Here is a 25,458-nt window from a genome sequence, read left to right on the forward strand (position 1 = left end):
TAAAAATAATTAAAGTATGTTATTTTGACAAAATTATTGGTCACAAAAGAATTAAACTTTTGACGACAAAATATTGGTCTCTATAAGTTTACATTTTTGCGTCAAAATTTTCTGCTTTATATCTAGCTACGAACAGTAGTGACAAACTAATTTTGTCCCAGTATATATACTTATAGTGACAAACAATAGTCAAAAGAAGTATTTCATCACACTCTTTTATATCTAATTAAACTATGGGGACAAATATTTCATTTTGTCACAATAAGCATATTTATTATGACAAAAGTAATTTCGTCACAACATAATTAGTCACAATATTAAGAATTTTTTGTTGTGTATAAAGAATTCTAATACATTATATGTCGTTTGGATAACATTATCATAATTAAATCTAAAATCACATCTTGGATGAATTATATAGGTCAATATGTATCTCTCTCTTTATGTATCTGTTGGTGATGGTGATGTGATATTGCCAGCTGTATTGACGTTTTTAGGTGATCTTTTGCACTGTCAACTTCACTATTCTGATAACATTCAAAGAAATTTAAATAAATGATTAAACTAACTAAAATCTTCTTCTTTTTGGAAGTTTGTGTCGATGTTACGATGGAGTAGGATACAGGGCGGTGGGGACAGATAGAGAATAGAGGAGAGAAGACAAGATATGCTTCAAATGTGTAATTTATAATTTAAAATCAGCAAGAAAATATGAAAGAGTTAAGAAATAATAGCAGAGCAAAATTGGTGGGAAATTGAAAAATAGACATAAATAATGTAAGAGGGGAGAGGGAGCTAAGCTAATAGACACAGGGTGTGTAATTGTGCATATCTTGAATACTAATCACACGTACAACACAGCTATAAGAAGGTTGATGAACTTACGACATAGTTTGTGACAATATTGAAAGAGAGAAACAAATTTGAGAAAGAGAGAGAAACACAAAGAGACATATTAAAGGAGAGAGAAACATAATACTTTTCTAAATTTATTTAAGGGTATAATAGTCTTTTTAGATTAGTAAGTGTATAACTAGTCCTGGTTATTTGTGAAAAAATGGTCAAGCGGTCGTTGACCAGTCATTTACTGTTTTCATCTCATAATTCCTCAGCCATGAAAACAGAATTCGTGTACGAATCATCACATTGATCATCAAATCAATTAGATTTTCACTCTTTTAATAACCATACCCCGCTCAATAAATCGGTACTATTGATGATATTATGTGTGTTTTAATGTTATCTTATTATAAAGTTTGGTATTAAGAGCAAAATGCATGTGTTATTAATCTTATGATTCGAATTTCGAGTCTTTTTATAATTGAATTTTGCTTTAATGTGTCATTATATATATGACATATATATAACCACATTTATTGATTTAAAATTTGATTCTATTTTTCGTATATCATATATACGAAAATAAGATAGGAATTTTAAATAAGAGTATTTTAGTTATGTTATAAAATGGTTCAAATGACATTCTCGGGTTAATTCGAATCGTTTCTTTTTGCTATTTAAAATCTAGGATGACATCCTCGATCAACTTGTTTTTTTAAGTAGGATATTCGCGTATTACAAATTAATTTAATTTATTTAAATGAATTTTATTCCATGTATTTAACCTACGTGATAATAAAGAATTCTAATGCATTATGTGTCGCTTGGATAATATCATCGTAATTAAATCCAAAATTAAATCTCGGATTAATCTATTTTTTCATTCATATTACATGTGCGCGATGTTATTTATTCACTAAATTCCCTTTAGGATCTGCGTATACGACGTATATGCGAGATAGTATAAAAATGATTTTTATCTTAGAATTATTTACATGTATTATGGTATAAAACGACAATTAAATCTAAAATAAAATTTCAGATTAATTTTCGTTTCATTTATTCAAAATCGCATGTAGAAGAACGTACGCTCAATGTTATCTATTTACTGAAATTCTTAAGAATAATCGTATTTAGAACATACATAGAAACTACGGTTACATGTGGCAAAATTTGTTACATAAGTGTATGTTTGCCCCGAAAAATAATATTCTCGACATAATTCATGGAATAGGTCTATGTTTTCCACGAAAGAAAAGTACTTGTATCACAATTATTATTTTCAGTTTTTAAAGTTACATAAAATTTCAAGAACAAGTACCTCTTGATACTGTTGGCGTGGTAGTTTTCCCGTAGGCATCTCAATCATAGTACATCCAACACAATATCAACAGAGCTAAGAAAATGAATGTCACAGTCGATCAATACCAACAATAAAAAGTTTGTATAACCATATGAATTTACTTTAAGCTAAAAAAAAGAGGTAAAACCATGCACTGCATGTACATAAGGATTTTTCTTTCGAAATTCTTATGCTTTGAAACTTGTAAATGCAAACATGGACACTAAAACCAATAAGTTATAGTGTATTGTTGATAGGCCAATAAAAATTATGGCATTACTTCCCATGTGCTTTATCCAAGGAATTTTATGCTACAAAATTTATACTAATTCTGAACGAAAAATTGCAAATGATTGCCAATAGTATCCAGAAATCAAAGCAAGAAGACAAGTCAATATGAAACCTGGATACTTCCCTATTCTTGAACTTGAAATGATATCCAAAAGTATATAACCTTCAGCATTTTATTAGTGTCATTATAACCTATAAACTCTAAGGCAATCAAACCATTTCAATTTATCTGATGTTCAATCATAATAGAACTAAAAACTTCACAAAATGTTTTGACAAGAAAAATATGAGTAAGCACGAATATCTATTAGTAGAAACTATAAAATGCACTTGCAAGCTTTGCCAAGTCTTGAGAATAACTTCACGAGCCATCCAGTATGTAGTACCCTTCATTGACTTTTCATTATCGATAGTAGCTTGTAGAAACATAACAACTTCAATAATGAGGGAGACCTACCAAAAGAACCTGAAAAATACAAAACCTTTGAATGAAAAAGAACGGTATGGATAGTGCTCTACTACTTTCTTGGATGCTCCAAAGTCAGCAAGTTTAATTCATCCTTTGTTATCAACAAGAATGTTTGCCCTCTACGGAGAAAGAAGTAGTGATAAATTTGAAAGGAGAGAACGATAATTTCTTAAATATATAGAGCTTACTAAAACAAAGCAATACCTTGATGTCCCTGTGCATGATTCCATTCTTATGTAGGTATTCTAATCCCAATAGCAATTGTTTTGTGTACATTCTTATAACCTTTTTGTTAAACAATTTTATGGAGTGAGATCAGTCTTTCAAATACTTGCATTCAAACATTCAGAGTTAACTTTCACTTACTGACTCGGGGAAGGATCCAAATTTCCCCAGAAGTGATGATATGGATCCACTATGAACAAATTCCAATAGCATGTTTAAAGAGTCATCTTCTCTAGCAGTTCCTAAATATCTCTAGCAAGCAAGGGGGGAATGAGTTTAATAATTCAGCAATACTCAACCATAATCACTCACAATAATGTTTTGATGTGAAAGATTCTTGAGAAGTTTTACTTCTTCTTCAAGCTCTCTCATGTGAGTGTTCCAAATCCAAAAAGGTAAGTAAAATAAGAAACAACTATTTAGCTTCTCAAACTTAAAAGTGAAAGTAAATCAAATTATAAGCTAAAAATATAGTTTTGGCATCAAATTAACCATTAATCAAACATACAAAATGATCCAAAGTTCAATCCATACCTGCGTTTTCTCTTTTAAAGCACCATTGATAGCAATCAAAACCTATAGAAAATAAAACAAAACAAAATTAATTTATGTTCAACAGAAAATCAACTTAAATTATATGCATAAGGCACAAAAGTTGGTTTTTGTTCATCCACTTTTATGTTTTTGTCATTTTTATTTGATAGAAAAGAATTAATAATTAAAAGGTTCCTAGTTACATCTTAAAATCTTAAGCCTATAAATGAACCATTAACTATTATGAAAAAGAAAGTGCGATAGGATGAAATCAAATCATTAAGAAAACATTAAGATAGCGAACAGTTTATTATTTTTTTGATTCCAAAACTGAAGTTTATGTTATTTATCATGTAACAGCGAAAGGTTTGACAATGATTAAATTTCCGGGGTTCCTGATTTCTTTTTTGCTATTTTTGTTACATTATTTTGTATTTGTATTATCTGGAGCCTAAGTGAAAAAGCATAAACAATGAGAGTCTTGGAGGCAAAAGGTGAGGGTATAATAACGGCTACATTTCGTGATAATTCTAAACTGGACCTGTAAACAAAACTAAATGGGGGCTAACAATAACTATGTGATTCTCTATTTCATTATAGTAAATAAGTAGGAATTTACGTAATATAAAAGACTAATTAGTAAGCAGAACAACCATATATAAGAGAATAAAAGAAGACATTCAGAATAATCAAAAATTTAAGTAAATGTTATAAATTTTAAATTTTTAAATGAGACTTGTAATAAGGTAATATAAATAAATTGTATACCAACCTCACAAGAAAATCTGAACACCAAGCCTGAATTTTTTTGATATTTAATTGTTCTTTAATTACAATACAGTGAAATAACTGGAACAACTCAGCCCAAAATTTGATTTCTTTTCTAAAAGAGAAAAATAGCTCAATTGAAACTCTCTATTACAATTTTTTATGAATTTTTCTATCTTGATTTTCTGCTTGTTTCACTCAATCTGTTGTGTCCTCTTTTTGCTGGAGAAAGCCCATTTTTATAGATTGACTTCATCATGGGTGCAGCTGCCTTAGTATGGGTGTGACTGTTCCCTTGCCTCCAAATTGGGACACTTTTTCAATAATATATTTGTCTCTTGTGTTTTGAGAATGGATTTTTGCAGGATCTGCTCTATATAATTGAAAAGGGTCAGCTTGACTTTACTTCATAATTGAAAAAAATGTGCTTGACGGAGTGGTCTCTTTTGCAGCAGGATTGGAGAGCCCATAGTGCTGTCTAATTAGATGATTTCTCCTCCAGCAACTTCGACGATGAAAAGGATCCCGAAACAACAAGATATCAGATAGCTATTATTTTTTCAGAAAGTCGGGATGTTAGCTTTCCCGGAATGTAAAAAACGGAGCAAAATGGAGCTAAAATGAAGCCGGTAGAATTTTTCAAAGAGAAGTAGTGCAGAAAAATGGGTTTGAACTTGTCTTCACATCCCAGGACATATTCAACGGCATTACCTCCATATTTCCAACTCCCCACTCACACATTTTCTTTCTTTAACTCATGGGAAGGTAGTGAGATCATGTTTGAGAAAAATAACAGCCACTAATATGGGATTTGTTGCTCAAAATCCTATAAATAGAGCTCAAATCCTTCATTCCAATCCCCACTCAAAAATCAATCAAAATCAATCAAACACGGACAACTCAAATTTTTCTCTCAAATTCTCTGCCAAAATCGGCCTCTTTATCAATCCTTAGATTCGTAGAAATCGTTCTCTAGCATCTATTTAGTCTAAACAATGTCTCAATTCCCAGAATTAGTTCTTTAATCTTCAGTTCCTCAAAAAAGCTTTCAATTTTCAGAAACTTCAAATCCGAAATTCTCTTAGTTTAATCAACCAATTCTCAAATCGTTTTTTGCAATCTCTTAGTTAAGTCAGTAAAATCATTACCCAATCCTCGGTTCAAGCTTTCTTAGTCTAAACCAAATTTCGCCATTGTTAAGTTCTTCAAAGCTTCAAGCATTTTCCGTGAAACCAAGATCACCGAAACCCCATTTTCGAGTCATTCTTAGTTTACACACCTATTCCAAATCATATTTGGGAACTTTTTATTGATCTCAATCAATTAAAAAGCCCCAGAAACAAGCTTTTGAGTTTTTCATCATTGAAAAATTCATCAAACAACCTTTCTGGTGAGCCGTTTTCCAAATTTTATTTAGAGTTCCCCAATTTTCAATAATTTATTCCGACTCATTTACTCGATCTTTTTCTGAAATTCCAATTCTAAATCTTTCCTTCGCACACTAACCTTAAATATTAGCCTTCGTCTCGCTATAATCCGACCTCTACAGCTCCCGAAATTGAGTCTGAAAGTCCCACTAAAGCATCAATTTAGTCCCATTTTGCTGTTGTGTTGGTGGTAAATTTCTGTTCAAGTCCCTGAACTCTCCGAATTACTTCAAATTCGCCCAGCACTACCCGGACAACGCAACAGCCCCCGAACCGATTTTCTGGAGGTCCAATCCTCAATTTCACGCATCCCAACGACATCAAAGCGATCGGTTAATTTTATTTCATCCTGTACATATTTGTTTTTGTGACTTATTTACATTTATAGCTTTAAAGTTATTATTTCTTTTTAAGTTGTAATGTGCATGCTTTAATATTATTTGTAATACAAAAACATTGAGAAATATTTACAAAATCAATAAAAATATAAAAGAAAATTAAAAAAATTATATCTTTGTGTTGTTTTATTGCCTTTATTTTTGGTACTTATCTTAAAAAATTATTTTTCCGACCGACCTGTCAAGTAACGTCGGGGCCCAAGACCGTTGTTTTTATTTTCAGTCCTTGTAACGGTCGTCAATCGCTTTTCGTTTGGAATTCAAGTAATTTAGGCGCACTTTATTTATTTATTTTATTCAATTACCCTTTTACCCTTTGAGAACTAGCTTCTCTGGCACGCCCGCATTATTTTTACCATTTTTAATCCTCGCAAACGCGTATTGTCACGTCCGTGTCCTTAATCTTTATCTATTATATCCCGAACCTTATATTATATTATAGTCCATTTATAATCGTTGGATTGATTGGATGTTACGGGTATAGTTTAGAGGATAATTGCATATTTTTAAGAATAATTATAAGTTTAGGGAAAGTTTTAAGGAATTATAGATTAAAAGGGACTAATAGTTACATTTTACCAATTGAACCAAATATATATACATATATTCGGTCAACATAATGCAAAAGCATTTGACCTTGTTTTAATTATTATAATTATTATTATATAATATATATATATATATATATATATATATATAATTAATTAATAAATAAAAATCTTACCATGTGTCATTAGGGAGATGAGTTGTCCATACCATATTGAATGAGATGCTAGGTGTCCATCACACACTAAATTAGCATCTTAAGTAAGATGAGGTGTTGATCATATAGGAAAGCAACAATTAAAATAAGGGAGGTTGACATCTTTGAAAATAAAAGTGAATATAAAAGGGTATGTTTGATTTTCAAGGAATGATTGATGATATACAAAAAAAATTGGTTTTAGGTAATTAGAATGAGAAATGCATTCATTCTAATTTTCAATGGTGTAAAGTTAACAATTCAAAAGTTAGCTTCCAATTGTGTCATCTAGATTCTCTATAGTTGAGTTCGGTTCGGAAGTCTTTACCTCGTGTTCTCGTATTAGATGCGATAATACGCGTCAAGGTAAGTAACTATCAATTATTATTTTGATTTGATTTACATGTATATATATATATATATATATATAGGTATATCAATCTTTAAATTTTCATAAATTTGTTTCTTAAGCGTTTCTTAGAAATGATTTGGATTCTCGATAAATTCATAACGAATTTTAGTTCAATTGGCGTTTAATTGAATTTATTTACGTGTTGAATTGCTACTTTGATTCAGTCGGTGTTAAATTGAATTTCTTTACGTGTTGAATTGCTATTTTGGTTCAATCGGCGTTAAATTGAATTTCTTTACGTGTTGAATTGCTATTTTGGTTCAATCGGCGTTAAATTGAATTTCTTTACGTGTTGAATTACTATCTTGGTTCAGTCGGTGTTAAATTGAATTTTTGTACATGTTGAATTGCTATTTTGGTTCAATCGGCGTTAAATTGAAGTTCTTTACGTGTTGAATTGCTATTTTGGTTCAGTCGGCGTTAAATTGAATTTCCTTACGTGTTTAATTGCTATTTGGTTCAGTTAATGTCGGAATTTGACGATGTTAGTAAATTTTGGATCCATTTGATGAGAAAGTTTATACAGTCGAAATTAGGTTGGATTTTGGATAAATTTGATCTATTGGATGATTTAATAGAAAAATATTTGGTATCCATCGTGAGTAGTCCGGACGGGTGGTTTGATATTTGAAGACCATGTTCAGTGAGGAACATGGCCTGTGTACACAGTCTAAAGACCTAGTCGGGTATTGGCAGCGAAGTGTTGGGTAAGACCAATACGGGATTAGGCAAGGTTAAAGAGACGTCTCGAATATGTTTACATGTGATGGGTTGAATTACGAGGGGATACTCGGTGATGGATATGATATTGATTTTGATTTAAACTTGGTTTTTAGTAAATGCTTTGGTTACGTTTGTTTTGAGGATACTCGAATAAAAACGTTATTTACAAATTAAAAGTTAAGGTTTGATTTAGTTAAATGTTTTTACAATGTATACGTATATATATTTTAACTAAAACCCATTTTCTATAGTTGATAGTTGCTTACTGAGGTTTTCGTCTCATATTTTCAAATGTTTTAATGTTTTTAGGCGAAGAAGTACGAGGTATCGAGGGAAGTGTTCGACACTAGGGCGAGGATTGGATACGGCCACGATCGTACAAGTCGTCTTCTAGGGTATTGCATACCATTTTGTACATGTAGATATAGGCGTGTTTTTTGTGCTTGTGAATATTTAGGAACTTACGTGGCCCATTTTGAAACGAATATGAAGTTGTGTGATGAAGGATTTTAGTTTGAAATGTTCAATTATGGCGTTAATTTGTGAGGTTAGGCAGATTAAAAGCTAATAGATTAAATTGACATAACTTTCCACGTTTGAAATGTGTTTGGGGTAAAAAGCAAGAGAAAAAGATTCGTAATTGGATATTATAAGTGATTTTCGAACTATTCTAGAGGTAGAAGTATATTTTGAAAATGTTTCTTAAGTTTCAAACAGGATTTGAATTTCTTAAATTTTAATTGTGAGATGTTACTTTCGACTCGTACACGTCCGGGGTAATGTCTCACTGTCATATCCGATTCTATTTTGGGTCGGATATGACATTTTGGTATCAGAGCCATAGGTTGGTCCATAGGTATATGAATATAGGTATATATGTGTCAAGTATATAACTTACTAAAGTATATTGATAAGTCCAATAAATATTATTCATGCATAACACATATTAAAAATATAATTGTAATAGTTTGTTTATCATATAGATGCATCCAAGACGACGACGTGGCCGACCACCTCTAAATAGGGGTAGAGGTAGAAATGCAGAAGAGAGAGAATTATGATGGGGTCCGGAAAGCACAGAGGATAGTGTAGCCTCTGATGATAGAGTTCCACCTATTTCCCAACCTCAAAGACAACCACCAGAAAATCAACCTATAAATCCTCCACCAATACCACCTGAACCTGAACATCGTGTACCACATGTGGCTCCACAAGCTGCAATGCCGCAAGTTGCGCAAATTTTGCAGCTTGAACCCCGAACATTGGTTGAAGCTTTAGTAACTATGATGGAAACACGTGAGGCACGTCGAAGACCTAGTGAGTTAATTGAAGATGCCAAAAACTGTGGGGCATTTGATTTCAGGGGTACAATTGAACCCGAGGAAGCTGATAATTGGCTAAAAGCTACAGAAAAATCCTTTACTACTATGCAGTTAAGTACTGAAGATAAAGTAAAGACCGTGTTTGGTTTATTACTATGCAGTTAATCGGATATGATACGTATCAAGGTTGAAAATTGGGATATTTCGAAAATATCGCCAACAATTTTTGGCACGCCTAGTGGGACCAAAAAACATTTTTTAAAACTACCCAAAAATTGCATCTAGGCTTATTTTTTGATATCCATAATTTTTTTCCGCACTCCTTTTTATGCCCCACTTTACTATCACCAAAATTTGTTAGCTAACGCCAACAATTTTTGGCACGCCCAATGGGACCCGAAACATTTTTTTTCTAGTACCGAAAATTTTTCACCAAATTTTTTCTATTTTTAGGCTTAAATTTTTTTTTCAATTACTAAATTATTTAACAAAAAGTTAATTATTTTAGTAGTGTATTTATGTGGTATTTTATTGTCATGATATTCTACTTTAGTGTTTTATTTCCAAACTTTCCTAAATATTATTTGTTGTTTACAATGCCACCCAAGAAAAATACAAGTCGAGAATTACACGTTCCGGAGGCTGATGAAAATCAGAAGAGGAATGAAGATACAAACGTGGACATGAATGCACCCGAGGGTTATGTTGCCGAGACCGTGAGCCACTTGGAAGACGTTCATCGGACGTCAATGCCACAACCGGACTTCAACGCATTTTTTGCGAGACAAGAGGCCCATATGCGCAACATGGAAAGGCTTGTAGCCGAGATGTCGTAAAATGTTAAAGCTCAAACTGAGATGATGCAAGCTTGGAGACAACCCAATTTGGAAAACATGATTAATAATCTCACCGATGAGATGAATAGAATCCCAGATAGGTGTGCTGAAATTTATGCTAAAAATTTGAATTCTCACAATGTTTCAGATAACACAAGGGAAGGCACTCCCCAAGGCAACCGATATAGGCCACCGTCTAGTCGGGAGGAAAACATGAGATTCAATGAGCGAGGTGATCGAAGAACCTCGGAACAATTTTCAATACCCCCAAATGCACCTCATTTCAGGTCAAACACCGGACCTAATACCCACTCGGAGCACTATGGTGACATCAACGCCCGTGGTTTGGGGGGCACGTGGAGAAATCAAGACCGTGATCATACTCGCGAATATACTCGTGAAAATATTCGTGAGAATTCTCGTGATAATAACAACATATCTCGTGTTTCAGGTGTGAGGAGCGAAATGTGTAATGAAGCAGAGGATAGGCAACGTATTCGGAATATCGTGCAAGAAATTTATGGAACTACAGTCCGTGAAGTATACCGTCCGGAGTTTCAGAAAGCTTACCCTAGGGAATACGACCAGCGATACCCATTTCCTCACAATTTTAGAATTCCGGATTTTTCTTTATTTTCAGGTGAAGATGTACAATCTATCATCGAGCACGTTGCTCGATTTTCTTTCCAATGTAGCGAGATTAGTGCAGAGCGAGACTTCGATATGCTTCGTTTGCGTTTATTCCCTGGATCACTAACTGGACCGGCTTTCACATGGTATATGACATTACAACCTGAATCTATCAGAAGCTGGGGTCGCATGGAACAATTATTTCATGCTCAGTTCTATCGAACTAAGCCGGAGGTATGTGTCGCCGAACTATCTCGTATGGTTCAGCGCTCAGGTGAGTCCGTTGAAAGTTTTATTAATCGTTTCAAGAAAATGAGGCATAGATGTCGAGTTAATATTCCTGAAATAGAGTTTGTTAAAATTGCTCAACGTGGCTTACAGTTTGAAAATAGGAAGAAATTCCAGGGCATTGATTTTTGTGATTATTATGAACTTGTTGCTAAAGTGTCAGAATATGAAGAATTAATGCGCGAGGATAATCGTAGGAAGAAAAACTTTGTAGGTAGTTACCATTAGGATATAGAAACCAATGAGGCACATGAGGTAGCTATAGCCGAACTAACTAGAACAGGATCCCGCGTTTGTCCAATGTTAGCAAAAATTCCAAAAACCCCTGAAGTGGTTAAGCGGAATACAAATGTGCAATACACATTTGATGTTTCTAAAACTGGAGAATTGTTTGATTATTTGCTAAAAGAGGGTTTTATCACCTTACCACATGGACACATTATTCCATCGAGAGATGACACCAGTGGAAAAACTTATTGTAAATATCATGATAGTTGGAGCCACGGCATACAATCTTGCTTTGTTTTTAAGAATGCGGTGCAGGATAGAATAAACAAAGGCGTGCTTAAATTTCCTGAAAAGAAAGAGAGCATGTTGATTGATGAGGATCCATTTCCAGCCGCTACAATGATAAATGCAACTTCCATCGAGATGCCACCTCCTAACCGTAATGTCCATAGCAACACCTCGAGTCAGAGAAAAGGGCGCCCCGACCATCCAAAGACAAAACAAATTTGGGTACCAAAAGGCACCTTTCAACCCGTCGAGGAGAAGGAAGAAAAGCCTTGGAGAAAACAAAAGCCGAAGGATAAAAATGGCACAAACCAAGGCCAGTCGCGTTTCGTCACTCCAGCAGCGCAAGTTCCTCTCGAAAAATGGTTCGTCAACCGACATAAAAAATTTGCACAACCTCTCTCAAAAAATGCAAAAAGAAGAATAATAAAGAGAGAGGCGGAAAAAAGAAGGAAAAGTGAAATGGAGTTGTCTAGTGTCGATTCTAGCAACGTTTCGAAAGAAAAAATAAAAGAAAAGAAAAATGTGAAAATTCGTGTTGGAGATTTCATTATCCAAGCTGGTTGTGCTGCTACTTCTTTAATTTTACCAATAAATTTTCGAAGTAAATATCCAAACGGGGAGGTACACGAGATTCAAGAAGACCGACGAAGTGGCGTCACAATTAAAGCTTCATCGGAAGATCAGATGAAGCGGGTTTATTTTGATAAACCCACTTCAAAAATGACACAACACATCAAGCCATTGTACGTCAAAGCGCACGTTGATGGCAAGCCTTTGTCGAGGGTTCTCGTTGATAATGGATCAGCCGTTAATATTATACCATTAAAGATGACACTAGCTCTCGGGAAATCTGTAGGTGACATAATAACGTCAGAAATTTCTGTTTCAGCTTTTACCGGTGAAGTTGCTAAAACCTATGGGGTTTTAGCTGTGCAACTTACCATCGGTACCCAAACCACTACGGTGGAATTTTTTGTGGTGAACTCTACAGCAAGTTATCAAGCTTTGCTCGGTCGAGATTGGATTCACTCTAACTCATGCATTCCGTCATCTTTGCACCAACTTTTACTACTTTGGAAAGGGGATGACATTGAGGTGATTCGGGCAAATGAAAAACCATTTGAGACACATTTGGATATGGTGGAGTCTCGATTATACGAAGATAGCATTGGTCCAATCAAGATCAAAACCAAAGGCAAGAAAAAGTCAAACACTATTGTGCCTTATCGTAGGCCGATTGGCAATGAGCCTCTCGAGGTGCCTTTTATTTTTTTGTTTTGTTTCATTTTTGCATCATTTTACATTTTAGTTTTTCTTTTAAGTTGTTAATTAGCATCATTGATATTTTTTAGCATGCTTAGAGATAATAAAGTATTCATAAAAAAAAATTGAAGCGTAAAAAAAATGAAATGATAAAATACATAAATGAAAAGCAAAAAAAAAATAAAGAAAAACAATAAAAGTCCATTTACATGTTCCAAAAAAAATTAAAAAAGAATTAAAGAGCTGTGAGAAAAAAAAACAATCGCTACAAAGAAGCTCGGTGTAGCCTTTTCCACCTGATCCGTCGTCCACTCGCTCAGTTTTGTCCCCATCAAATTTGAGACAACAACAAGTGCAGCACCGATGGCATCCAAGCTCGAAGACGTTGGGGGGCAAGTTCCGTCATGTACGATATATCCATATCATCAAATGGATTCTCAACTCCAACCTCAAGAGGTTCAAGACGGATATTACCCAATCATGATTCTTGTGAAAAAGAAGTGACAATTCAATTTATTTCCGCCAGTCAGTAGCTCAAAGAAGTTTATTAACAACGGAAGTGAAGTCGCGAATTCATAGATGGAGTTAAACAAATTTCAGCTTCAACAAATCGGTACTGACGGGTAAAGAAAAATAAAAATAAATAAAAGACTTATTTTATGTGCAAAATTCATTTTCAAATCTTTTACACATAAAATAGGGGGGCAATTGTTGGGGGCTAATTTAATTTTTGTATTTTTAGCATAGGTTATAATTTTACTCTATAGTTTTTTTTAAATTCATTTTGCAACAAAATAAAAATGTAATAAAAAATAGAAAATAATATCAAAAGATGATTATAAAAAAGAAAAGAAAAAGAAATAATAAAAATCATGGGCAAATTTGCACCATTTTTTCAATAACCCGTCCAGCAACTTCGACGATGAAAACGGACCCCGAAACAGCAAGATATCAGATAGCTATTATTTTTTTCAGAAAGCTCGGGATGTTAGCTTTCCGGAATGTCAAAAACAGAGCAAAATGGAGCTAAAACGAAGCCGGTAGAATTTTTCAAAGAGAAGTAGTGCAGAAAAACGGGTTTGAACTTGTCTTCACATCCCAGGACATATTCAACGACATTACCTCCATATTTCCAACTCCCCACTCACCCATTTTCTTTCTTTAACTCATAGGAAGGTAGTGGGATCATGTTTGAGAAAAATAAGGGCCACTAACATGGGATTTGTTGCTCAAAATCCTATAAATAGAGCTCAAATCCTTCATTCCAATCCCCACTCAAAAATCAATCAAAATCAATCAAACACAGACAACTCAAATTTTTCTCACAAATTCTCTGCCAAAATCGGCCTCTTTATCAATCCTTAGATTCGTAGAAATCGTTCTCTAGCATCTATTTAGTCTAAACAAGGTCTCAATTCCCAGAATTAGTTCTTTAATCTTCAGTTCCTCAAAAAAGCTTTCAATTTTCAGAAACTTCAAATCCGAAATTCTCTTAGTTTAATCAACCAATTCTCAAATCGTTTTTTGCAATCTCTTAGTTAAGTCAGTAAAATCATTACCCAATCCTCGGTTCAAGCTTTCTTAGTCTAAACCAAATTTCGCCATTGTTAAGTTCTTCAAAGCTTCAAGCATTTTCCGTGAAACCAAGATCACCGAAACCCCATTTTCGAGTCATTCTTAGTTTACACACCTATTCCAAATCATATTTGGGAACTTTTTATTGATCTCAATCAATTAAAAAGACCCAGAAATAAGCTTTTGAGTTTTTCATCATTGAAAAATTCATCAAACAACCTTTCTGGTGAGCCGTTTTCCAAATTTTATTTAGAGTTCGTTAGCTGATCATTTTAGCCCAAATTAATGTTAGTCTCTTTATTGACATCAATTCTAGAACTCTCAATTTTTATTTCGTAAGAAACGACATCCTATAGTCTTCTAAATCGCCCCTAAATTACCCTCCACGAAACAGAATCAAGCTTTTGGTTTTTTTCGACCATCAAACAATTATTCTGTCGCCCAATTTTCAATAATTTATTCCGACTCATTTACTCGATCTTTTTCTGAAATTCCAATTCTAAATCTTTCCTTCGCACACTAACCTTAAATATTAGCCTTCGTCTCGCTATAATCCGACATTTACAGCTCCCGAAATTGAGCCCGCAAGTCCCACTAAAGCATCAATTTAGTCCCATTTTGCTGTTGACTTGGTGGTAAATTTCTATTCAAGTCCCTGAACTCTACGAATTATTTCAAATTCGCCCAGCACTACCCGGACAACGCAACAGCACCCGAACCGATTTTCTGGAGGTCCAATCCTCAATTTCACGCATCCCAACGACATCAAAGAGATCGGTTAATTTTATTTCATCCCGTACATATTTGTTTTTGTGACTTATTTACATTTATAGAGTTAAAGTTGTTATTTCTTTTTAAGTTGTAATGTGCATGCTTTAATATTATTTGTAATACAAAAACATTGAGAAATATTTACAAAATCAATAAAAATATAAAAGAAAATTAAAAAATTTATATCTTTGTGTTGTTTTATTGCCTTTATTTTTGGTACTTATCTTAAAAAATTATTTTTCCGACCGACCTGTCAAGTAACGTCGGGGCCCAAGACCGTTGTTTTTATTTTCAGTCCTTGTAACGGTCGCCAATCGCTTTTCGTTTAGAATTCAAGTAATTTAGGCGCACTTTATTTATTTATTTTATTCAATTACCCTTTTACCCTTTGAGAACTAGCTTCTCTGGCACGCCCGCATTATTTTTACCATTTTTAATCCTCGCAAACGCGTATCAAGGTTGAAAATTGGGATATTTCGAAAATATCGCCAACAGTTTGTAAATGTCATTATTTATCAATGAAAGATCTTAATTTATTTTATTTTGCTTCCAACTTCCATCTAATGGTTTGATTTAGATAATAATTATTAACTCATTGGTCATTAAATAAGTTTGAAAATAAAATATATTCTGAACATGTAAAGGCTATGCTTACTTTGTTTTTAACAAAGTAAGCCTTACTTTGTATGTTTTCACCATTAGATTAATTTTATACTCCATCATCCAGGGTTAGGCTATGCTTACTTTGTTTTTGACAAAGTAAGCCTTACTTTGTTTTTTCCACCATTGGATGGTGATGCACTTTGTCAAAGTAAACTCATCCGATGGTGGAAAAAACAAAGTAAAACTTACTTTGTCAAAAACAAAGTGAGCATAGAAGGCACTCATCATTCAATGGTGAAAATACACCAAGTAATGATACTTTGTCAAAAACAAAGTAACGATAGAAGGCGCCATTCTGAACATAGTATATAATAAAAAAAATCATTCTTAAAGTTACATGGGTAACTTTAACAAATAATTTTGTAACTATAATTTACATTTAGACTATATACATTTCTAACATAATTTCACAACTAATGAATTAAAATTGGAAAATTAATCTAACCAATTAGATACAAGTTGAATTTAATTAATAAATTTGAAGCATAACAATTTCAAAGACTATATTTAGAATACAACATATTATATCCCAAATATAATTTATAACTTTGAAAAAATGTATTTTCAACTTCAATGAATTATACCTCTAATATAATTTGATAATTATATTGAGATATAATGAATCGGTATAAAAAAAATCTAATTTTCCTGATAAATTACATGTGTGATAGAAAGTTTGTATTTCTAATATAATTTACGAATTTGTTAGGATTTCAAACATAATCAGTTAAAGTTAAAAAAAAATGTCCAGACAAAAATGAGTATCTACATATAAATTAAATCAGAATGAATTAAATGACATTTCTGGGTTAATTCGAATCGTTTCTTTTTGCTATTTAAAATCTAGAATGACATCCTCGATCAATTTATTTTTTTTAAGTAGGACATTCGCGTGTTACAAATTAATTTAATTTATTTGAATAAATTTTATTCCACTTATTTAACCTACGCGATAATAAAGAATTATAATGCATTATTTGTCGCTTGGATAATATCATCTTAATTAGATCCAAAATCACATCTCGGATTAATCAATTTTGTCATTCATATTATATGCGTACGATGTTATTTATTGACTAAATTCCCTTTAGGATTTGCGTACATGATATATATGCGAGATAGTGTAAAAAAGATTTTTATCTTAGAATTATTTACATGTATTATGGTATAAAACGACTATTAAATCTGAAATAAAATTTCAGATTAATTTTCGTTTCTTTTATTCAAAATCGCATGTAGAACATACGCTCAATATTATCTATTTACTGAAATTCTTAAAAATGATCGTATTTAGAACGTACATAGAAACTACGCTTGTATGTGGCAAAATTTGTTGCATAAGTGTATGTTTGCCCCGAAAAATAATATTTGTGACATAATTCATGGAATAGGTGTATGTTTTCCACCAAAAAAAAGTACTTGTATCATAATTATATCAGGTAACCATAATTTGTTGTAGAATATATTATTCCCGTGACTAAATGGAAATGTGCCATGAATTTTGAATTTCATTCGCATGATTCGTGGCACAAGTGGTGACTTGTTACGGTGAAACATTTATTTTTTAAGTGATCTTCACGGGTTAACAAACAATGTCTCAATCTTTCATATATAATATTCAATGATATTTTCATGTGAAAAATGAGAAAGTGTCTGATGGAACGTTGTTCACTTTGAGCTGTTTGTTTTAAAAATTGATCATTTTGAGCTTTAATTTCTCATTTATTATTTATATGTTTTCAATTTATAACATACTGTTAGAAAGACCACATGGAGTAAACAAACAATTCACTCTTTATTTAAAGCTTCATCTATCCATTAAATGTTTAAGCTTCAAGTTAACAAAGAATAACAAATTAAATTGTCATTTTTTCCAACAAATATTTGTGTCTTATTCTTCTCTCTTTATATGGGTTATGAGAATATTTGTCCATACTAACTTGTTGATTGAGTTTGAATATTGATTCTCCACCAAGCTCATTACATTCGTGTCTTACAAATCAATGAATGAAAATTCACATTTGTTGATGATGATGTTGGCCCATATGGAAAAGAATAATAAAGGTAAAATTTTGACTTAGTTTGATGAACCCCATTAAGTATAGGATTTAAAGATGATGATCTATTAGAATGAAATTGATGATCAAAAGAGTGAAAATCTAATTGGTTAAATGATGATTGTGATGATTTTAACAGGAATATCTCCTTCGTGGTTGAGGAATTGTGAGATGAAAATTGTAGAAAAATCGGTAATCAGGTCCAATTGCTCAAAACTGTAGATCATCATCAATAGTTTTCACGAATTGGATCCGAGTAACGATTTTTCTATCGTTTTCATCTAATAATTCGTCAACCATGAAAGAGGGATTCATGTACGGATCATCACCTTAATCATCAAAATCAATTAGAGATGTGATAGTAAAGAATTCTAATACATTATGCATCACTGGGATTATATCATCATAATTAAATCAACAATCACATCTCGTATTAATCAATTTTTCATTCATATTACATGCACGTGATGTTATTTATTCACTAAATTCACTTTAGGATCTGTGTATATGACATATATATATATATATATATATATATATATATATATATATATATATATATATGCAATAAAGTATAAAAAGAATTTTTATTATAGAATCATTTACATGTATTATGGTATAAAACGATAATTAAATCTGAAATAAAATTTGAAATCAATTTTCGTGTCCTTTATTCAAAATTGTATGTAGAACATAGGCTCGATGTTATTTATTTACTGAAATTCTTAAGCATAATCATATTGAGAACGTATGTAGAAACTACGCTCGTACGTGGAAAAATTTGTGTTATACTTATATGTTTGCCCCGAAAAATAATATTCGCGACATAATTCATACCATAGGTGTACGTTTTCCATGAAAGAAAAGTACTTGTATCATAATTATATCATGTAACCATAATTTGTTATACAATATATTATTCATGTGGCTAAATGAAAATATGCCACGAATTTGATAGAATATATCAAACAATGTCTCAATCTGTCATATATAATAATCAATGATATTTTCATATGAAAAATTAGAAAGTACTTGATGGAACGGTTTCCCTTAATTAATTCAAATTTTATTTCACTTGATGGAAAATTGATCTTACAAAAGTTATTAGAGTCAATCACAATTAAGATCAGTATAACCACTAGAATGTTTTAAAGAATTAAGAATGAACAGTAATTCCATGTAATTCCAATAATGTGATTTAATTCTCTAGTAACCACTACTTAAAGTTGTTCACTTTGAGTTGTTTGTTTTAAAAATTGGTCACTTCGAGCTTTAATTTCTTATTTCTTATATATCTTTTTTGAATTTATAATATACTGACCTCATAGAGTAAACAAACACTTCATTTTTTTTATTTAAAGCTTCATCTATCTATTAAATGTTTAAGCTTCAAGTTAACAAAGAATAACAAATTAAATTGTCATTTTCCAACAAATATTTGTGTCTTCTTCTTCTCTCTTTATATGGGTTACGAGAACATCTATCTATACTAACTTGTTGATTGAGTTTGAATATTGATTCTCTACCAATCTTGCTACATTCGTGTCTTGCAGATCAAGGGATGAAAATTCACATTTGTTGATGACACATATGGAAAAGCATAATAAAGGTAAAAATTTGACCTAGTTTGATGAACCCCATTAAGCATGAGATTTAAAGATGATGATCCATTGGAATGAAATTGGTGATCAAAAGGGTGAAAATCTAATTGATTAAATAATGAGGGTGATGACTTATACATGAATCTCTCTTTTATGGTTGAGGAATTGTGAGATGAAAACTGTAGAAAAATCGGTACTCGGATCTAATTGCTCAAAACTGTAGATCATCATCAACAGTTTTCAAGAATTAGTTTCGAGTAATAATTTTTCTACAGTTTTCATCTAATAGTTCCCCAACTATGAAAGAGCGATTCATGTATGAATCATCACATTGATCATCCAATAAAGTAAGAGTTATGCTTACCCGATTATAGGGTTTGGGTGAAGTTACCGAGCACAAGACCTTGCTCTAAGTTAGGAAGATATGCTTGTAATAGATTTCCATCTCTTATGTTGGAGATATTCAAATTCCATTTCGACAAAAGGGTTGCATAATTGTCAATTAGCTGCTCAGTGGTTGGTACAGTGAAGGAACCTGTGCTATTTGTACAAGGCTGATTTTTGAATTGCTCAGCTACTTCCTCAGCGAAGCATTCTGCATTATCATTCTTTCTAAGGATAGTTCTTGTACTTGTTAATGCCTTCAAAAAGAGTTGTCAATTAATTCCCTCCACATCTATCTGATTCTAGAGTTTTACCAAACTTGCATGTCCAGAAATAAGAGTATTTTAGTTATGTTATGAAATGGTTCAAATGGCGTTCTCGGGTTAATTCGAATCGCTTCTTTTTGCTATTTAAAATCTAGGATGACATCCTCGATCATTTTTTTTAGTAGGACATTCACGTATTACAAATTAATTTTATTTATTTGAATGAATTTTATTTCACATATTTAACCTACGCTATAATAAAGAATTCTAATGCATTATATGTCTCTTGGATAATATCATCGTAATTAAATCCAAAATCACATCTCGGATTAATCAATTTTTTTATTCATATTACATGCGCATGATGTTATTTATTCACTAAATTCTCTTTAGGATCTGCTAATATGACATATATGCGAGATAGTATAAAAAGAATTTTTATCTTAGAATTATTTGCATGTATTATGGTATAAAACGAATTAAATCTCAAATAAAATTTCAGATTAATTTTCTTTCCTTTATTCAAAATCGCATGTAGAACATTCGCTCAATATTATCTATTTACTGAAATTCTTAATAATAATCGCATTTAGAATGCACATAGAAACTACGTTTGTATGTGGCAAGATTTGTTGCATAAGTGTATGTTTGCCCCGAAAAATAATATTTGCGACATAATTCATGGAATAGGCGTATGTTTTCCACCAAAGAAAAGTACTTGTATCATAATTATTATTTTCAGTTTTTACAGTATACAGAATATGTCAAGAACAAGTACCTCTTGATAATGTTGGCTCCATGGGAGTTTTCTCGAAGCCATCTCAATCACAGTACATCCAACATAACATATATCAGTAGAGCTAAGAAAATGAATGTCACAGTTAATCCATACCAACAAATAAAAAGTTTGTATCACCATATGAATTTACTTTAAGCTAAAGAAAGAGGTAAAACCATGCACTGCATGTACTTAAGGATTTTTCTTTCGAAATTCTTATGCTTTGAAACTTGTAAATGCAAACATGGACACTAAAACCAACAAGTTATAATGTATTGTTGATAGGCCACTAAAAATTATGATGTTACTTCCCATGTGCTTTATCCAAGGAATTTCATGCTACAAAATTTAGACTAATTCTAAACGAAAAATTGCAAATTATTGCCAATAGTATCCAAAAATCAAAGCAAGAACACAAGTCAATATGAAACCTGAATACTTCTCTATGTTTGAACTTAAAATGATATCCAAAAGCATATAACCTTCAGCATTTTATTAGTGTCATTATCAACTATAAACTCTAAGGCAATCAAACAACATCAATTTATTTGATGTTCAATCGTAATAGAACTAAAAACTTCACAAAATGTTTTGACAAGAAAAATATGAGTTAGAGTGAATATCAATGAGTAGAGACTATAAAATGCACTTACAAGCTTTGCCCAGTCTTGAGAATAACTTCAGGAGCCATCCAGTATGTAGTACCCTTCATTGACTTTGCATTATCTATAGTAGCCTGTAGAAACATAACAACCTCAATAATGAGGGAGACCCACCAAAAGAACCCGAAGAATACAAAACCTTTAAATGAAAAATAACGGTATGGATAATGCTCTACTACTTTCTTGGATGCTCCAAAGTCAGCAAGTTTAATTCATCCATTGTTATCAACAAGAATGTATGCCCTCTATGGAGAAAGAAATACTGACAAATTTGAAAGAAGCGAACGATAATTTCTTAAATATATAAAACTTACTAAAACAAAGCAATATTTTGATGTCCCTGTGCATGATTCCATTTTTGTGTAGGTATTCTAATCCAAATAGCAATTGTTTTGTGTACATTCTTATAACCTTTTTGTTAAACAATTTTATGGAGTGAGATCAGTCTTTCAAATACTTGCATTCAAAACATTCAGAGTTAACTTTCACTTACTAACTTGGAGAAGGATCCAAATTTCCCCAGAAGTGATGATATGGATCCACCATGAACAAATTCCAATAGCATGTTTAAAGATTCATCTTCTCTAGCAGTTCCCAAATATCTCTAGCAATCAAAATGGGGGGGGGAGTTTAATAATTCAGCAATACTCAACCGTAATCACTAACAACACAAACTTGAATATCATACTCATAACAATGTTTTGATGTGAAAGATTCTTAAGAAGTTTTACTTCTTCTTCAAGCTCCCTTATGTGAGTCTGTTCCAAATCCAAAGAGGTAAGTAAAATAGGAAACAACTATTTAGCTTCTCAAACTTAAAAGTGAAAGTAAATCAAATTATAAGCTAAAAATTTAGTTTTGGCATCAAATTAACCATTAATCAAACAAATAAAATGATCCAAAGTTCAATCCATACCTGCGTTTTCTCTTTCGAAGCACTATTGATAACAATCAAAACCTATAGAAAATAAAACGAAACAAAATTAGTGCATGTTCAACAGAAAATCAACATAAATTATAGGCATAAGGCATAAATTAGTCTCCAACCTATATTCAAAAAGTGAATTAAATCCTTATACTTCAAATATAGTTAATTAGATCTCTAACTTATTAAATAATCAGCAGTTGGCTCCCTTCTCCTAATGTGCATATAACACCGTTAACTTTCTCCAACTCCTTTAATATTATTTTAAGAAATTCAAAGGTCCACAAGTTCAAAATTGATCAAATTTTAGGAAATGAACTTGATTTTTGGGTTACTAAGTAAATTAGTTGCACAAAAAAATGTCTATACATCTTTCTTTGCAAAGCTTTAACATCTTTTACTTTTGCTTATATCAATATATCAGGAAAAAAAAATCAAATTTATGACATTTTCTTTTACTTTCAGTTTCTCAAGTCTCTTATATTAGTCTTTAATAATAATAATAATAATAATAATACCAATTATAGTAGTACTAAAGAAATTAACCCTATTCTGTTGATGGCTAAATAATTTATTAGTCACTACATTTTTACCTTACACATTGTTGATTGTTTAGTTATATGTTTTGATAATACGCTATTAAGTCCTTAACTTTTGTTCTATTCTAAAGTTTAGTCCTTTAAATATTTGAATCATTAAACAATTAACCCCTCTATAAGGAACTATACTGTTGAATAGAATAAAAATTACGAACTAAACAGTATATTATTAAAATGTAATAACTAAAGAATGTATTAGATAAACATGTATGGACTAATAGATTATTTACCCTCCATTGGCTTCTAAATCTATATTAGATATATTTAGGGGATAAAGTGCAAAAATACTCATAACATTAATAGTTAGAAGTAATTTTACCTCTAACGTCTAGAATGATGCAATGTTACTTCTAACATTTGCAGCCAATAGCAAATTTACCCACATGTTGACAAGTTGGATCAATTTCAGACATCGTTATAAAAAAGCAGATATTATGTTCTTTATTCTCCATTAGTTGCCTTTCAATTGGTTCTAAAAAAAGGTTTCACATTTTTTGTGATTTAATAATAGAATTTGAGATTAATATTTTTAAATGTGAACTGTGGATAATATGATTGATTCGTGATAGAGAAGATAATTTGATGAATTATTTTTCAACTTATCAATGTTAAAGAGTAAATTTTCTCTTTACTGCAAACATTAAACGTAAAAGTACACAATTTTAAATGTTAGGGGTAAAATTGCCTAATGTTTGTCAAGGATAAGGGTATTCACCTTATCCCTATATTCAGCTATTGAGTATTTCCTTTTACTAGTATTTAATAAAAAAAAACCTCTAACATTTGAATAGGCACAAGGAAGCAAATTAGCAACAACAGAGTTTGGAAAATGTTTAGTTACCGTGATAAGTGCGAACTGAGGTAATTGTAACATTTTCATTAACAGAATTCCAATATGATTTCTCTTTTCTATTTGTCTTATGTTTCTTATTTGTTTGAAACTGAACTCTCTCTTTCTCAACTCATTTTCTTTCCTTCCAAAGAAAATGTTCTTATAAATTATAATATTAAACTAACAATGTTTGTTGTAGACTTGAGAAATGGATCCAATTGGGGATTTCAATATAGATTGGGGACTTGATTGACAATTTTAGAAGGTTAGGGTTTTAATTCATTTTCAGGATATAGGTTAGGTGTTAATATGGGCTTTAAACCTAAATTATATAAGTAAATGTATAACGTAAAGTATTTCTCATAGCAATAATCACTAAACCTGCTTAACAGCAAGAAGCTCTCGAGAATCAAGATTCATCCCTATATAAACCTTACCAAACCTACCACACCCAATCAACTCTCCCTTTCGCCACCGGATTGGCGAAGTATCATCTTTTTTAAACATGGTTTCTCAAACTACAATGCCAATATTTTAACCAATTACGAATTTAAGACTAAACTTCCCAATCAAACACTCCCCCAGAAAAACTATCATTCTCAGTTAAATTAAACTATCTCTCTCATTAAAACTCTATTTATTATACTCACAACAGCTAATCAAGAAAGAAAGCAAAAAGAAATTGAAGAAAAGAAAGAAATTGAAGGACATAAGTGAGAAGAGAAGAGAAAGTACTACTATGCCATTTTCCCTTTAACATGACACAAAATAGATGACAGACATTTGTTTTCGTGTCATCTGATTGTTTTTCGTGATAGTATATGTCATCTGAAAGCTTAAATGTAAATTAGTTCAATTCACATGTGACCTTTCGATGACACAATTCTATCATCTAAAGAAAACGCGTGTTGAAGTCAAAATTTACTTAATCATCAGATGACATATTATAAATTCATGCCATTGTATTCAGAAAACAAAAAAAGGGCAATGAAATTTCACTTATGTGGCCAACTAAAACTAATACCAAATTTAAGGCGCTCAATATGTTTGACCGAAATTTCAGCTCATATATAAACCATCTCTCTCATTGCAAATCCCTAACTAGGTTTCGCCTATAGCTCAGGCTTCATCTCTCTCACCCCTCTCTTTGGTTATCTCCGGTTTCTTTATACATGCAAATCATTGGGTTGAAACACGATAATGGTAAGCCATATTTACTTCGTTCATCAATGTATTGGAGTTTCATTGTTCCTTATCTTTTCCTCATCTGATTTACTCTTGCGTATGTGGATTTCAACAGTTGGAATAAGGATCTATCA

The 25,458-nt window shown here is 31.9% G+C and overlaps 1 pseudogene; it reads right to left on the minus strand.

Annotated features, from left to right (window-relative positions):
- Positions 1–20,061: 20,061 nt before the first annotated feature.
- On the minus strand, positions 20,062–24,646 carry LOC136217431 (mitogen-activated protein kinase kinase kinase NPK1-like; annotated as a pseudogene).
- Between the last annotated feature and the right edge of the window lie 812 nt (positions 24,647–25,458).

The sequence above is a fragment of the Euphorbia lathyris genome, chromosome 2 (genome assembly GCF_963576675.1).
Source record: "Euphorbia lathyris chromosome 2, ddEupLath1.1, whole genome shotgun sequence".
Lineage (NCBI taxonomy): Eukaryota > Viridiplantae > Streptophyta > Magnoliopsida > Malpighiales > Euphorbiaceae > Euphorbia > Euphorbia lathyris.